The sequence below is a fragment of the Psammomys obesus genome, unplaced genomic scaffold, assembly GCF_907164565.1.
Source record: "Psammomys obesus unplaced genomic scaffold, mPsaObe1.curated_primary_1811, whole genome shotgun sequence".
Classification (NCBI taxonomy): Eukaryota; Metazoa; Chordata; class Mammalia; order Rodentia; family Muridae; genus Psammomys; species Psammomys obesus.
The window spans coordinates 14,314,232-14,330,801 of record NW_026596079.1 but is presented as its reverse complement, the minus strand read 5'-3'; the positions used below and the strand labels follow the sequence as shown (position 1 = coordinate 14,330,801).

The 16,570-nt window shown below is 39.4% G+C and overlaps 1 long non-coding RNA gene across 1 annotated transcript in view; it reads right to left on the bottom strand.

Moving 5' to 3' along the window:
- The window catches only part of LOC129690909 (uncharacterized), a 44,015-nt gene that overhangs the window by 27,253 nt on the left and 192 nt on the right, over positions 1 to 16,570 (bottom strand). Inside the window, exon 2 of the long non-coding RNA XR_008722372.1 lies at positions 5,648 to 5,764. This is a non-coding gene — a long non-coding RNA (uncharacterized LOC129690909). The remainder of the gene's footprint in view (positions 1 to 5,647; positions 5,765 to 16,570) is intronic.

Sequence of the window (16,570 nt, the reverse complement as noted above, 5' to 3'; positions counted from 1 at the left end):
CACACACACACACACACACACACTCAAAGGCAGAGGTTCTCAACCTGTGAGTCACAACCCTTTGGGATTCGAGCAATCTTTCCACAGGGGTTGCCTAAGATTATCTGCATATCAGATGTTTACCTTTACAATTCATAACAGTAGCAAAATTACAGTTATGAAGTAGTAACGTAGACAGTATTATAGTTGGGGGTTCACAACAACGTGAGGAACTGTATTAAAGGGTCACAGCATTAGAAAGGCTGAGAACCACAGTTTTTAGGTATGAGTATAAAAGCCTTATTTTATTAAAAGGTTTATTTTTTGGTATCAACACTAATATCTTAATTATGATTGGTATCTACCAAGATCTTAATTATGATTCAGTGAGTTGTAGGAAAGATCTGGTTCTACATCATTTCCTCTATTTGAAATGTAGAAGACAGACTTTTCCCAGGATGCAACAGGGTCTGGATTTATGGACCCAGTATCCCTTCCCTGAAGGGTTGCCTTTGGACTGGGCAATTACTCAGCTATTACATGCATGGAGAGCAGAACATTTGTTTCTCCTAATGGTCTCTGTCTGGTGGGCTTCTGTTATCACACTCACTTTATAGGGGAGAAAAAAAATCAGAGGCCCTCACTGGACAGGGCCAGCCTTCACCTACCACACCACTGTTTTTCTTGGGTCAGGGGAGGGGAGGGGTCAAACATTTCTAAGGAATGGGATGCACTTCCCTCCTAGGGAAAGCAAATAGACCTTCCAAGCACCTCAGTGAAACTGTTTATGGTAACAGACAAACAAATCTTCCCCTAACCCTGAGGATAAACAGAGAGACTAATCTGTTTTCCTCCTGTAGATTTCTAGGTGGGAATGTTGACACTTGACTTGATCCTCTTTAAATAAACAAACATCCCAACAACTGAAATCCAGATCCGACCTACTCCTTGCTTCTCCTAACAGCCTGAGACATCACAAACACGAAGGGCCAAAGGGCCGCTGTCTCTGGTCCTCACATTTTCCCCAACACTGTCCCTTTAGAGTCAACTGCTGTATTCTCATGGAACATTTAGGAATTGTGATTTGTGGTCTTACCTTCAACTCTTGTCTATTCATGTTCATTCTGGTCCATGAAGGTGATAATTCACACAGGCAATGGAATGTATGACTCCATTGTCCTTGGCTTTGGGGCTTTGTCACATTTAAGGAATTTCTGACTTCCTGGGCCCTTGTGATTGGTTGCTAGATGCAAGCTACTCCCTAAGTGCAAAGACATCATCTGGGATCCAAGGTGTTTGTTGCAGCAATGGGCTATGAAAGAAGTGTAGGAAGTAAGTGTTTCTTCCATTTTCTTTTTCCTTTTAAATTCTCCTCTCACATATTGCATCCAGACTGCAGTTTTCCTCCCTTCCCCCTCAGAAAAGAAGATACCTCCCACAGACAACAACCAAACATTACTGTAGCTAGCAAGCTATAATAAGACCAGGGACATATTCACACATTAAGGCTGGATGAGGTAACCCAGTAGGAGAAGGGTCCTACAAGCAGGCAAAAGAGTCAGAGCCACCCCCCAACACTTTCTCTCTCTCTCTCTCTCTCTCTCTCTCTCTCTCTCTCTCTCTCTTCCACTGTTAGAAATCCTACAAGAACACTAAGCAACTCAACCATAACATAGCCTATATACAGAGGACCTAGTCAGACCCCTAAAGGTTCCCCAATCTCTTTGAACTCCCATGAGTCCAGGTTAGTTGATTTTGTGGGTTGTGTTTTTGTAGCATCCCTGACCACTCTGATTCCTCTAATCCTTTTTCCTCCTCTACAGAACTCCCCAAGCTCTACCTAATGTTTGGCTGTGGGTTTCTGCATCCACTCCTCTCAGTGGTTGGATTAAGTCTTTCTGATGATGATTACGCTAGGTTTTGGTCCCAGAACAACTTGCAGGCAGAAAAAACTGTAGGTCAATTTGTGTGTGTGTATGTGTGTGTGTGTGTGTGTGTGTGTGTGTGTATGTATGTATGTATGGCTGGGTTGATACCCCAATCCCTACACTGGAGGCCTTGCCTGGTTACAGAAGATGACCTGCTCAAGCCCCACTTCCCTCATTACTAGGAGTTTTTACTAGGCTTACTCTCATAGTTTCCTATGGATGGAACTTGAAAAAACTTATCCTGAGTGAGGTAACTGAAACCCAGAAAGACAAACACAGTATGTACTCACTTATAAGCAGATATTAGCTATAAAGTGAAGGATGATCATAGTACAATCCACATACTCAGAGGGACTACATAGGATTTTTTTCTTTTGTCTCACAAGGCACTCTTTCAAATATTGGGGATCAGAAGATGATACTTCCATGTATGGGGCATGGGCAATGGAAAAACACAAAAGTCAACTTATGCCAATAATTGACAAATGGAATTATGTGAAGTTAAAAAGCTTTTGCGTAGCAAGAGAAACAGTCACCAGGGTGAAATGGCACCCCATAGAATGGGGAAAACATCTTTGCCAGACAGAGCATTAATGCCCAGGATATATAAAAATTGAATTCCCCTGAAATCCAAATCAATAAATGGGCTAACGGGCTAATGGGTATAGTAGACAGTCATCCAAAGAAGAAATACAAATACCAAATAAAGGCCTGGAAGTGTTTTGTATTTTTCTGGGACTCCTACCTGTGAGAATGAGTGGGTCTCTGATTCTTGCACCTACTTTTGGGACTCTTTACCTTCTGTTGGATTGCCATGTCCAACTTCAATAAGATAGTTTTGTCTTCATCTTATTATATTTTATTTTGCTATGGTTGTTATCTCTTAGAAGCCTGTTCTTATCTTTTGAGAAACAGAAAAGGGGTAGATTCAGAGCAGAAGGCATGGTGGAAAAGAACTGGGAAGAGTGGAGAGAAGGTAAACTATAATCAGGACATATTCTATGATAAAATAATCTATTTTCAATAAAATAAAAATGTAAAAATATAAGCACTCATCCAGAGAAAAAGAAATCATAGTAAGAACATAAATCCTATCAAGAAAAAGGACTTGCTATTTGGGTAGAGCTATAGGGAAGGGGTGACATGCAGGCACAGACCTAGAAGCCTTGATGGAGACATGCAAATCTTCTAGGAAAGAAGAACAGTAAGCTCTGAATGTTTTATAGCCATAAGGTCTTGAGTTTGTACAAAATGCATGGAGTCCCAATTTTTCAGGACATTAAACAATGTGAGTGGCAAGTAGAAATATGGGAGTAATATTAATATAGTTTTGCACATCATTTTAAATTTTTTCTTTTGCTCTGAATAAGATGTGAAGAAAATGGAGAGTTTTAGGCAGGCAAGAGATATGAACTGATTTCTTTTTATTGTATATATTTTATTTTAGGTACTTGATAAGTTGGCTACTTTTCATAGTGAAGGCTCAGAGAGTCAAATCCTCTTTTCATTAAGGTAATTGTTGAGCGATAAGGATTGCCATCTCTCCAAAAGTTTACTCAGAACTAAAATTAGGAGGATTAGCTCTATCAAATCATTGCCCTCTATTCCTTCCAATCCATGTGCTGTCAAAGAAAGCCTAAGGTAGAAAGTGCCTTTTTCTCAAAGCCAAGGAGACAAAAATAATTTAGAAAAAAAATAGAAGAGGCTGAACTATAACTTAGTAGTATAATACTCACCTATCATGAGTGAAGCCTGGGTTCAAGTCCAGGTTAAAAAAAAGAAAAGACTTAGAAGTTCCTCTTAATTCACTATTTGGTCTCTGAGCATGGATTGTTATTCAGACTAGATATTCAGAAGAGATGCTAGGGTATGTATGTCCAGTGCTGAGAAAAAAATAACTTGAGAAGAAGAAAGATGTATCTGGGTTCATGGTTTCTGAGAGGCCAGTACACCTTGGGGGTAGGGGGCAGCTTGAAAGAGAAGCTTAAAGCATGGTGGACAGGAGCAAAAAGAGTAAGAAAAGTCCTCCTCTCCTTCCTTCTGATCTTAGTCTATCAGATCTCATCAGGAGTAGCTACATTCTCATCTTCTGTGGCTTAGTAAGGCTGCTCCCCCATCAGGGGGAGGTGATCAAAGAGCAGGCCAATCAGATTATAAAATCAGAAGGAAGGAGAAGAGGACCTCCCCTATCAGTGGACTTGAGGAGGGGCATGTGTGAAGAAGGGGGAGGGAGGATGGGATCAGGAGGGGAGGTGGGAGGGGATTATGGGGGAATACAAAGGGAATAAAGTGTAATTAAAAAAAAAAAGAGTAAGAAAGGATCAAGAACAAGCTACTCCCCAAAACCCACCCCCAGTGACCTACTTCCTTCAGGTCAATCTAACTTCCTAAATTTTCTAGAACTTCCCAGAAATAAAGAGATAGTTCTGTGAAGGACAGATGCATAAGGCAATGTTGCCTGAAAGTTGATGTTTTTCGAAAGTTACAGAAATTTGATTCTAAGAATGCCTGCAGGCTCAAGTTTAACAATGGAAGGCAAAGGAGCTTTAACCCTTTATATGAAGATGTAGTTAAACATCCAGAGCCTCTAAACAGGTTTGTCTAAGCTAGGTGTGGTGGCTCACACCTTTAATCTCAGCACTTGGAAGGTAGATGCTGGTGTTGCTCTATGAGTTCGAGGCCACCCTGGTCTACAAAGTGAGTTCCAGAACATCCAGGGTTCAGTTACACTGAGAAACCCAGTCACAAAGAAAGAAAAGAAGGAAAAGAAAGAAAGGAAGAAAGAAAGGAAGAAAGAAAGAAAGAAAGAAAGAAAGAAAGAAAGAAAGGAAGGAAGAAAGGAAGAAAGAAAGAAAACATGGTTTCAATCTTCAATCTCCATGCATCACCAAAGCAGTAAAATTTCTCTGTTGCCACACTCACATGGATGGTCATAATGTGACTTCTTGGACAAATGTTTTTTTTTTCTTTTTTTAAATCAATCATGTATGTAATATGCAAAATGATGACTTCAAAATGAGAAGATAAAAAAACAGAAAACAGCTAATACCTACCAAGTCCTTGATTCAATTTAATGGTCTGATTTTACATGGCATGAAATTGAGAAAGGGTATGTGACCTTCACAAGGTTACATAGCTAGTTGGTGGTAATGCTAAATATAGAGCAGACTTCATTTGCTCATTTCACTCCAGGCTCTTACAAAGCTGATCACATAGGCAGACAGCAGACCCCTCATGTGACAGGAAGATGTGGGCATATTTATGCTCATAGCTTCTTGTATCATTTCCAAAAATAAATGGTTGCACATGGAGAAAACAGAGAGCCATGAACCAGAGCTCCTGAGAATGCAGTCCATGATATTAGGATGATAATTTATAATGCTACTGCAATTACAGTAGAATTATAGAACATTCAGTGCCTAATAGAGCTGTGTGCATACTCTTGAGAAAGATGAATGTGCTGGCATCTTCGGCTGCAAAAATGAGATTAAATGGCCCCCATCTCTGATCCTGTCATTGATTTTTGTAGCCCTCCCATTAACGTGATACCTCACACACCATTCCTCTTATCATCCATGGGAGGTGGAGACATACTTTTAGAATGTAAATAATTAGACCCTCAAAATCCAAGGCAACAAATCTTTCACACCATCTATTGCCATGAAACTGAACACATTAATCAAAGCTTCTTTTGAAGGAATATTCGTGACCAGGAAGACATATTTACAGAATAAACCTACCTTATGTTCTCATTCTCCACTTTCTTCATCTGGCTTCCTTATGGGTCTGAATCAGTTAAGATGTAGTAACTACTCAAATCATGGCATTTTAGAGAAGGGGAGAGGTGCACAGATATCCTAAAAAAAAAACAGACCAAACATCAGCAATTCTTCCGTATCTATAACTTTCAACAATTTCCCTTGAGGCCTGATAGTATGTTTTTCAAATTATTTTACTCTGTTTCTTTTCCTGATTCCTAATCATAAATTTGGTTAACATCAAATAGAAAATATCATGCTGAAGGTTGAAATTTCCTCCACCAAATTAGCTGACCAATTACTTTTAAATCCAGCCTCAGATTTTCAGTATACAACACACACACACACACACACACACACACACACACACATGTTTCAGTACTCAATGAAATATAGATAAAACCTTTGCCAACATATAACGTGCATGGCCTCTAGTCCAACTCCTAAAAAGAGTCTGCATTCACATTAAAATATAACAAGCCCAGCTTCATTTTCCTCATTTCTTTTGGCCTTCTGGCCCTCTGAGATCCAACCAGAATCTTCTATTAGAGTTTGACTATAGAATTATAAGTGTATGCTATCCTGCTTCTCCAAACACTTACAAAATACCCCCATAAGTCAGTTATAATGTCTTAGGCTAAACTTCTATTTCCTATATTGTGTCATATAATTGGTTAGATAACTCACAACATTGTTCAATCTCTAATATCAGTTTAATGTGTCAATTGATTTTAATAACTGTGACCTAAAACTTATGAGTCTTAAAAATTGAACTCATGGTGTCGGAAGGTTCCTCTCATGGGTGCTTGGCACTATGCACTCAGAAAAACATGACAGCTGAAGGATATGTAGAAAGAGACTGTGGACTTTATGATGATCAGGAAGAAGAGAGGGTGACTGACAGGAGCCAAAAACAAGATCCAGCCCCAAATGACATGCTCCTGTGACCTACTTCCTCTATATGTTCTAGCTCTAGTTCTTTCCTCCTAAAACTTGTAGAACTTCACAAGATAGTGTCACCAGGTAGGAATCGGTTATCCAGCAGAGGAAACTGTGGAGGGCATGTCCTGTCCAAGCCACAACAATAGCTTACATTATGGTCTGTTATTACTTTAGCAATGATTAAAAACATTGGATTATACTTTTAAATTTGAGAACTGATCAATCATTATTGGCCTCTGTCCTCAATAATTACGAGGCACTCATACAAAGTAGACATCCAAAGAGGTGAGTTATTATTGTTGTAAATGAGCCCTTTCTGTACATGTATAATGCATTGACTCTGTTCATGGTACAACATAGCTATTCTCCCTGTTCTTCAGGTGAGAAAACTGATCTAGGAAAGAATAACCACCCTTCCAGAGGCCATAATAGTTTTAGACGTTGAAAGGTTTATATACACTCTCTGTCTTCGTTTATCTTTGACTTACATAGCTATTCATTTTCATGTTTTGAGAATCTTTAAATATTTTAGTGTATGCCTCTTTGCTATTTGCTTACAAGCTTGCCTCATTTCATAGATATTTGGAGTAGCTTATAAAAATGTATGTCTTTAAAATATACAGTAAGAATTTAGGGAAAAGGTAAGCGTGGGAAAATAGTGATATTCAGAGTATAAACAAGCTTTTACTGAACATATTCAATATAATTGACACCATATAGGAATTGGAAGTTTAGAAGTACAATTAACAAGATCCATCATCTTCATAATTGTAGATGCAAATAGAGAAAATTAATATGAAAACCATTATAGGAATGTAGGGACGTTGGAAGCACTGTGAAACGTCCAGTTATAGATTACCTCGAAGGTGCACACCATCACATTTGAACCATGGTCTTCACTGTGTGGTATTTACTGGCTCATGTGTTCCCTGTCCATACCTCTAGACCTTTTACAAAATCAAAGGTTTGCTATGCTGGTAGTATCCCCTTTTCCTGGAACACTACCCGCACCATTTGAAGTCACCAACGAGGAGTGAATGAACAAAGTTCCGTTAGGTCAAGAAGTGCCCATGCAGACTTTCAGATCTGCTGTATGTTACAGTGGAGCAGTATATAGAGATGTTGCCAAAGTTCAGTTAGCTCTGTAGTGCATCACTAAGAAATTGTAGAAACAACAACATTCTGTACCCCTCTGTTATGGCTGTGACATACATAGGTAGTTAAATAAGCGAACATTGAGACAGAGGTGGGAGTTTAGAACCTTCTTAACCAGGGAATTGAGAATCTCAATACACAGAAAAGAAGGATAGCCTATCAGTAAAATAAGAGTGGTTGTTTGAGAAGCAGTGTGACTATGATCTGACAAAAAAGAACCAAGACATTTAAACATATCTCCCTCTAGCTATATCTCTACACATTGCTTCACCATAACATACTACAGATCTGAAAGGCTGCATGGGCACCGAAGAAACACTTGGAGAAATAGAAACAAAGAGGACACAAAGGAAGGACAAAAGTGGAAAGTCGGAATATAAATATTTATCGATTCACTTAAAAATAGATTCCAGCTACAGAGAAAAATTGCTGTGCATTAATCAATGCAGCATCAAAATGCATTGAGTCAACCTGATAGCCTCAGCCTTTTGAAAATTAACTTGATTTAGCTCTCCTATTCCACATTTTCTGATAAAGAAATCTTGCCATGGGTCTGGGAAATTGGCATGAAACAGAAAAAAGAATCTTGGCAAAGCTTCAGAATTCCATATTCTAAACCTATCTCTGTCAGTCATAACAGAGAGGTGACAGTGAATCAAGTCAGGTGAAGAATTTGGAACCTTGATTATGCCTGAGGTTCTTTCTGTGTCTGTAGGCATTTCCAGGGCTCTGAAAAGAGACAAGAAGACCTGGTTATGGTCTCAACTTTGTGTATTATTTTTGGTTCAACTTATTTGTCTCTCGCTTCTAGTTCATGTTGAAATAAATTGTTGAATATCTTTTTTTTTTAATTTTTGGTTTTGAGGGCTCTCTTATTTGCTTCAAGGCAGAGTCACTTTCTGCTTTCAATGACTCATAGCTCCCATGTAGATTAACAAAAGTCAGACACATCTAAATATTCTCTAACTACCAAGTACAATGATGACATGTTCTATTGATTTTTACATTTTTTTTTATTGACCATGTTTGTAACAGCTTCATTCATAATAGCCATAATCTAGAAACAACCCAGGTGGCCCTCAACTGAGGAATGGATACAGACATTGTGGTACATTTACACATGGAATATGACTCAGCAATTAAAAACAAGGATATCATGAAATTTACAGGCAAGTGGTGGGAACTAGAAAAGTTCATCCTGAGTGAGGTATCCCCGAGGCAGAAAGATAGACATGATATATGTCACTTTTAAGTGGATATTAGACATTTAACATAGGATAAATATTCTAAAATCTGTACACCTAAGCAAGAAGGAAGACCCTGGGTAAGATGCTCAATCCTCACTCAGAAAGGCAAATTGGACAATCATCAGAAGAGGGAGAAAACAGGGAGCAGGACAGGAGTCTACTAAAGAGGACCTTTGAAAGACTCTACCCAGCAGTGTATGAAAGCAGATGCTGAGACTCAGAGCCAAAGTTTAGGCAGAGTGCAGGGAATCTTATGAAAGAAGGGGGAGATAGACAGACCTGGAAGGGACAGGAGCTCCACAGGAGCTCCACAAGGAGAGTAACAGAACCAAAAAATCTGGGCAAAGGGGTCTTTTCTGAGAATGGTATTCCAACCAAGGAACATTCATGGAGATAACCTAGAACCCCTGCAGAGATGTAGCCCATGGCAGTTCAGACTCCAAATGGGCTCTCAAGTAATGGGAACAGGGACTGTCTCCGACATGAACTCAGTGGTTGGTTCTTTGATCACCTCCCCCTGAGTGGGGAGCAGCCTTACCAGGCTGCAGAGGAAGACAATGCAGCCATCCTGAGGAGACCTGATGGGCTAGGGTCAGAGGGAAGGGGAGGAGGACCAACCCTATCAGTGGACTTGGGGAGGGGGATGGGAGGAGATGAAGAAGGGAGGATGGATTGAGAGAGGATGAGGGAGGGAGCTACAGCTGGAATACGAATTAAAAAACTGTAATTAATTAAAAAAATAATTTTTTTAAAAAAGAAAATTTCATATGTGCATGTAATATGTTGTTATTTTCGCAAAGACCTGCCAGGGTATTTTCTAGAGAGGTTAAACATTATCCCTAGGCAAAGAGTTTAAGGAGAGGTAAGAGGGAAAGGAATATTTTTGAAAATACTCTGTAAAGTACTCTTCCATTGGTTAAGAATAAAACAAGGTGAAATTAATGTGAAAAGATAACAAAGCAGACTGCCTGCTCTCCTATTGTTGAGAGGTTAGAGCACAGATCCAGGTGACAAGAAGCAATATATAGTACCAAAGAATATACAGAAGTGGGGTTACAGTTTCCTCATTTGCAATGAAAAATGACATGGTAAGGGGTTTGAGGTGGGATGTCATCTCAAAAGTGTAAGATGGATTCATCCTTAGAAAGTTTGTGAAGCTATGACTTGAGACACCTAGCCTGGGAACTACCTGAACAATTTCACTGCTCTTAATCTTTTAATAGAGACAGTCTGCATGGTCCCAGCTGGTACGTGCGTTCTCTCTCATGTTTATTCAGATTACAAAACAACCTTTTAATGACATGTCAGACTGGGTGTAGATATAATCAATATATACATATATGGAATTGTCACAGAATAAATAAAATATTCTTTAAAACATAAAAAGATGCCTGAAATCTGGACTGTGCTGTAAAATCTCATTATATATAAATGATAATGACTAGATCTTTTAAAAATCCCCTACAAGAGTAAAAAATATCAGATTTTATCTAAATATTTAGCAGCATTTAATCTCTGAATGAGGTAATCTTCATTTTTCTCTCTCTACAATAGCATTCAGAGACACACATAGGAGATACGCTTTGGCTTAGAAGTCCTGCCTGAAAATACATCTGTAGGTCATAAAGCAACACTGGGTAGCAATCATCAAAGCAGTTAACGTTAACGTTCTTTACATATGTAACAACTACTCACAAATCACTTGGGTATCCATCTTGTAATTCTCTGCTAAGCTAAATTTTATGGAAACTGAAGTCTAAAAGCAGTTAAGGAGTAGGCAGAGAGTCTCAAAATGGCTCATGACAATATAAAACTGAAGGATGATGTCTACAATGTTTCCTGAAAGGGTGACAGTGAAGGAATGGAGACCATTTTTAGTGCTAATAACACGTCTTTAGGATAAACAGTGTACTGAGGTGCAGAGTTTGGTATAACAGTCCATTGCTCATTGCTGGCAACTTAGTGGGAAGTAGGTAATGGAATTTCCATGCTATAGATCTCTGGGGGCTTCAGAGCTTGAGAAAAATTCTAGTGGTGTAACAACTCAGATCCTCCCAAAACTTGGGGTAGGACTCAATAGCAGAATTCTAACTCAGCATTGGGCTGGATAGCTCATCTTCAGCAGCTCGAGGTTCAGTTTCGAGGTTAAAAAAAAAAAAGGTATGTGTGAAGCTCAAGTTATCAGCCATTTACAAAGCATTTGCTGGGAATGGAATAGCCACTCAGATGCACTAGAGCACTGGCTATCACAGAAAACAAAATTTTGAAGGAAATATCTTGAAGGCTCAGTGATATAAGGTTCTCCAGAATAATACCTAGAGAGTAGGTCCTTTGGCTTTAAGGGAAAACATTTTTGAATTAACAAGCCATTAGATTCCCAAAGGAGTGAGTAGGGAAGCCTAAAGTTGCAAGAATGATGATTGGACAAAGATTATGGTTTGCTTATCACACAGTCTGGTTTGTCTCTGAATGGACTCATCTAGATTTGCTTTTTAGTCTCAAGAATGTTTCAACTTGAATGATGGCTTGTGCAGTTAAGCCAATAGTGACTGTTGTGTAGTAGTGGAAAGATGTGAGGAGGCAAAGAAAGTCATACAAGGTTATGACAAAGAGGGAAAGCTCAACTGAGTCAATGGCTTAACGTGACCAAAAGGACATGGATAGGACAGACGAAAAAGTGGCCTGAGAGAGAACTTAGGATGAAAGCTGTTGTAATTACCTGGTGAAGGTCTCAACCAAGATGATTTCTGCAGAGGGCATAAGCAAAGGTGAAAACACCAACACCAACAAATACCATGTAACTAGTGTCCACAAAGTTCCAAATGTTGTTTTACAGCACTGCATTGTAATCAGCTCTCACCCTTCTCTGCGGTAAAGAGGAAAGAACCTCTGGCTCTCAGAATGTTTACCGACTGAATAAAAACATGTAACTATCCCAGCACTGCCCACAGTAACTAAGACATGGATTCGACCTCTACCCATGAACAGATGGATAAATAAAATGTGCTACATAGACACAATGGAGTAAGGAAGGGGTGAGGTCCACCTACAACAGGCCCTTGGTGAACTACTTCAGCCAACTATTCCTCATATCCTAAAGTTTCCAGAACTTTCCCAAATGCTATCACTGGCTGGAGAATCAAACATTCAACACAGAGTTGGGTTATCTCATACTTAAATCATGACAGGGATATCCTAAAACTAAGATGTTCTCATGAGAAGCAATTGGAAAAAATTAACCCCAGAAATGGAAGTGGAAGTACAAGTGCTTAGGAAATGGACTCCAAGAGAGCTGAGACTCTCTTGATGGACTTGGGTTTTTTGGTATCCAGGTATTCTTTCTGCCTCCATGTGTATGCTCTCCTTCTGCTTCCCCTCCCTGCTTTACATATGGCTTCTTGGGTATAGGTGTCATTTCTATTGTTCTGGCTCCTTTTTTGCCCTAACATAACATTTTTCCATATCTTAAAAACTGTAAAAAGAGGTGCTAACAAAGTACTCATCTGCGTACCTGAGGAATTTAGATGCTCAATTATGTTTTTAATGCTTATTGTTAAACAAGTTCATAAAAATGTCTAAAATAATGATCATCCTTTCTCTGTGAGCTGTAGCATCTAGTAAATTATGGATTTGTAGGGAGCCTGAAATTCTGTGTTAAAGACTGAAATAGCTATTTGGCTATGTGAGAATATGCAATCATGTGTAGGATTGTTTTTATGGTATTTTCCTGAGAGAAAGCATTTCCTCCTCCATCAAGCCTAGCATGCATTAAAACACTCCTGTCCTTTAGGGAAAAAACAAACAAACAAACAAACAAACAACACCTAGGCTATACTAAGGAGGGAGGACTCTTGCTAAAATGCTCAATTCCTATCTAGAAAGGCAAAGAGGATGGACATCAGAAGAAGGAGAAAAGAGGGAACAAGTCAGGAGCCTGACACAGAGGACCTCTGAAAAGCTCTGCCCTGCAGACTATCAATGAAGATGCTGAGACTTATGGGCAACCTTTGGGCAGAGTGCGGGGAATCTTATGAAAGAAGTGGGAAACAGTAAGATCTGGAACTCCACAAGGAGAGCAGCAGAAACAAAAAATCTGAGCACAGCGGTCTTTCCTGAGACTGATACTCCAACCAAGGACTATTCATGGAGATAACCTAAGACCCCTGCACAGATGTAGCCTATGGCAGTTCAGTATCCAAGTGGGTTCCATTGTAATAGGAACATGGACTGTCTCTGACATGAACTGATTGGCCTGCTCTTTAATTATTGCCCCTGAGGAGGAAGCAGCATTACCAGGCCACAGAAGAAGATAATGCAGCCACTCCTGATGAGACCTAATAGACTAGGATCAGAAGGAAAGAAAAGAAGTCCTCCCCTACCAGTGGACTTGGGGAAGGGCATGCATGCAGAGGGTGGAGGAAGGAAGGAATTGGGACGGGAGGAGTGAGGGAACTACAGGGAGCAATACAAAGTGAATAAAGTGTAATTAATAAAGAATAAAAAATGAGAAAAAAAAGAAACCTGTCTCCGAAAGAGATGGATGGCACCTGAAAAATGGCACCCAAGGTTGTCCTCTGGCCTCCATATGCCTGTATACACAGACACACACTCAGGGAAACTTATGCAAACAGAGTGAAAAACATGTACCAAGAACAAAAAGAAATCTTTGTGTATATTAGTTACTTTCCTAACGCTATGATGAAACACCAGTACTAAGGAAACTTATAAGTATTTAATTGGGGATTGCTTACAGTTTCAGAGTGCTAGTCCATGACCATCAGAGCAGGAAGTGTGGTGGCAGGCAGGCAGTCATGGTGCTGATCTGAAGGTGACCAGAGAGTTTCTGAGCCTGTCCTGGGCTTTTGAAACCACAGAGTGAAACCCCAGTGGCACACCTCCTCCAACAAGGCCATACCTAATTGTTCTCAAACAGTTCCACTAACTGGGGACCAAGCACTCAAGTATATGAACCTATATAGGATCACTCTTACTCAAACCACCACCTCACCTTACGGAAAAAATTATTCGGGGCTTGTGCTTGCAGATGGACAAGAATCCATCACCACCAGGGAAAGAAATACGGCAGCAAACAGGCAAGCATGAGCTAGAGCAGCGACTGAGAGCTCACATCTTGATCCACAAAGAGCAGAGAGAGCATACTCAAAATGGCACCAGCCTTTTGAAACCTCAAAGTCTGCCCTCAGTGTGATGGCTATTCTCAGTTGTCAACTTGACTACATCTGGAATTGACTATAACCCAACTGTAACACCTCACTTATGATGGATTTCTGCTTAATATAAATGGGAAGATCTACTATTATTTATTAGTTCAGAGCTTCAAGGTAGGAAGATACAACTTTAATATAGATCTTTAATTCAGAGCTAATCTGGGCGATGCTTTCTACTAGAAACCTATATAAGAATATGGAAAAAGAAAAGTTTTGCATTTTGCCTGCTTGCTCTCACCCTACTAACAAGTCCATTCCTTTACTAGTGTTCGAGCCTACTTCTTTGTGATTCCAGCATATACCGAGACCAGATGAAACAGACTTGTGGATTGAGAAAATACTGAATTTTGGGCTTTCCAATCATAGCCACCCATTGTTAAATTAGCTGGACCACAGACAGTAAAGCATTCTAATAAATCCCTTTACATATATATAAGTATATATGTATATATATATATATCCCTTTACATATATATATATATATATATCTATATATATATATATATATATTGGTTCTCAGATGTCAGCAGTCTAAACACTGTAACATGTTCCACAGGACCCTTCTTAATTTCCCCCATCGTGTATCACTTTATTGTCTCTGTTGATCGTAAATTAAAGAAATTTACGATCCTTTGTATCACTTCCTGTCAAGACATTTCCCTGATCTTGTAAATCTTGGCTGATGACCAAGAGAACTTGGTAGGAGTGAGTGACAGTTTGTAACCTCTGAAGCAAGGCATTTGTGTTCCAAGGGTCTTGCAATGTCTCGGTTTTCTAAATACTGTCTCTATGTAAATGAAGTTCATGAAATTGTCTGAGAAACACTACCCAGACAAAGAAAAGGACCAGTGCAAGAATGAGTTTATCTTAGCTTCTTCATCTTTGGTCCAGCCACCTGAATGACTGAAGCTTCAAAAAAGGTGTGTTAAGTCATTGTGTTTTGGATGCTTTGTCAGGTCCTCTTCACCTTAAATTTTCTTTTAGTTTCTAAAACATGTCCTTGACTTTGCCTTTTCACAAACTTTACAGAAAGCCTTACCTGTCAATTGACTTAGTTCTTGTCATCATTCGGGTCATAATTAAAACTTAACCCCAGAGAATCTTTACTGGGTGTCTGTATAACACAGATTTCTTGTTCAATACGAGTTAACTTAGTTTTGGTGCCATGCTTATAACAACCTGAAATTAATTTACTTTTTGTTTATTGTTTCCTATTGTCCTCCTTCCATCCAAATGTCATCCTCAGAAAAGTGGATGGAGAAAATAATTGTCTTTTTTTTTTTTTTTCTACATGTGAGGAGATAATCTAGACTGTTTTCTCTAGGAACCTTTTTACTGCTTTTTTTTTTTAAACTCATTTACTTTTTTTTTTGTTTGTTTCATCTACATTGGTCTTCTTCCTGCTTGTAAGTGTGTGTAAGGGTGTCAGATCCCCTGGAACTGGAGTTACATACAGTTGTGGAAACTGCCATGTGGGTGCTGTGAATTGAACCTGGGTCCTTTGGAAGGGCAACCAGTAATTTTAACTGCTAAGACATCTCTCCAGTCACTTTCCCTTTCCCATTTCTGTTCATGCCCCTATCCTGAGGGCTCTTGCTAGCAGTACATGCTTCTGCTTCCTGAGAGTCACGTTCACAGTTCTGCTTGGTTACCTGCACCAAAATGCAGAAATCAGAAGGGGGAAAATTGCCTAGCCTCAGCCAATGACTGGAGAATAGGGTGTGAGAAGTAAGTACTCCAGCTTTCTCTTTTCCTGATGAGAAAAATTCTGAGATGTGATCCGCACTGTCTCCTGGGCTCACCTGCAGGACTGAGCTGCAGTTCCCCCATGGGAACTAGGCAAAATTGGGTGAACTAAGCAAACTACATGCATCAGCTCATTTTTTTTTCCCAACAGTTTCATTATCCCAACTTTATGGGGAAGAAGTCATATTTACAGAGATTAACTTGTCCAATGAAGTTATCACTGCATTGTAGTAGAGTAGGGATATGAATTGAGGTTTCTCCTTTAGGAAGTTGGACTTTTAATTCTGCACACTTTGGTACTCAGCAGAAAGCAACAGGGTTAACCTGTAGATAATCAAAGCAAAGAGTCAAATGTACTGAAATTTTGAAGCTATGATCAGTGTACTTGGAGAGGGTATGGGAGGAGATGAGGGAGGGAGGGTAGAATTAAGGAGGGAATGAGAGAGGGGCTACAGCTGAGATACAAAGCGAATAAAATATAATTAACGTAAAAAATAAAAAATTAATTAAAAAAAGATTGAAGCTATATAGAAGACACTAAATAAATAGCAGAACTAGGGATTAAGATGAACTAAGGCACATCCTGA